Below are 1190 nucleotides of genomic sequence, written 5' to 3'. Positions count from 1 at the left end.
TGTCAAAATAATATACATCAAGTTTGTGTGTAGCACACACATACACATATACACACACATACATGCCTAAATATTTACATAAATATATGCACACATGTAGGCTGCATATAGGCTAAATTTTGTATTTGTATTTTGTATTGCACAATTGTTTAACCTCTCTAGGGGTTTTGCAAAGTTACATTTGATAGTACATTTATCCGAAACTGTCAAGCCTTAGGGAAATCATGAATTTTGGATATTTACTGACAACAAATTCCCTTTTCATATTAGTCATGACTGTCATGATCTGATGGAAATTCAGCACGGATGCTATTGCTTGCTTTAGAGTAGCCATGACAACAGTACCAGGCAGGATGCAGTGACGAGACTGATTTTGTGGCTTACTCCACCCGAAGCTGTAAATGAGGAGAATGAAACAAAACATTAGTTTAACAAACAGTTGTGTACCTTTTTAAATTGTTTTGATCAAGTAGCACTTAATATTGCTTACAGATGCCATTCACGGAGATAGAGCTGCTTTCAATGTCGAAGCCACTGACACTTGAAGCTGCGTTGACCAAAGTGCTTGCAATCTGAGTGTTATTAGGGGCAGACGTGCTTGCAAAGCTAAGGTCCATGTTGGTGATGACTGATCCACTTCTGCAGAAAGAGAAACACATAATATAGTTTGAAATATCAGATCAAGTCCAGTATTCTTAAATGATATTAACTGAACATAAATTAAATTACCTGAATGACACCACTTCCAAGGACCTGAATGAAGGGTATGTTCTTCGGTAGACAGGTTCAAGCTGCAGAAACAAAAGAAGTTGTATTTAAATGTCTCTGTCATCGATTCTTTCTGGAAATTTGACCAAGTGACGTTTTTATATGTAGACTGTCACGGGATTATTCAGTTCTTTGGTGAGTGCTTGAGCTCTCTGATAAAGTAATTCAATAGGTGTACAAGAATATTTCGTTCTGAGGCTGAGACTTACCTGTCCCTTTACCAATGCAGCTCGATTTTGAAAAGCTGCTGATGATGGATTCAGCAAGTCGTCTGTAAAAGTGTCTTTAACAGATCTGAAAGACAGCCTAGATATTGTGAGTGCTACAGTTGTAGGTGCAGCTGTGGTTGTCGTTGGAGCGGCTGTTGTGGTCGTTGGGCCAGCTGTGGTTGTCGTTGGGGCAGCGGTTGTTGTCGTTGGGGC

At 39.3% G+C, this 1190-nt stretch overlaps 1 long non-coding RNA gene across 1 annotated transcript; it reads right to left on the bottom strand.

Annotated features, from left to right (window-relative positions):
* Positions 1-289: 289 nt before the first annotated feature.
* LOC114567528 (uncharacterized) lies at positions 290-794 on the bottom strand. The gene is made up of 3 exons (XR_003694190.1): positions 730-794; positions 491-639; positions 290-395 (listed from the first exon to the last, which is right to left on the bottom strand). It is a non-coding gene; the product is annotated as an uncharacterized LOC114567528 (long non-coding RNA).
* Positions 795-1190: the final 396 nt, after the last annotated feature.

This window comes from Perca flavescens, chromosome 14 (assembly GCF_004354835.1).
Source record: "Perca flavescens isolate YP-PL-M2 chromosome 14, PFLA_1.0, whole genome shotgun sequence".
In the NCBI taxonomy this organism is placed as follows: Eukaryota; Metazoa; Chordata; class Actinopteri; order Perciformes; family Percidae; genus Perca; species Perca flavescens.
Note: the sequence above shows the minus strand (reverse complement) of the source record. Positions and strands in the feature narration are given on the sequence as shown.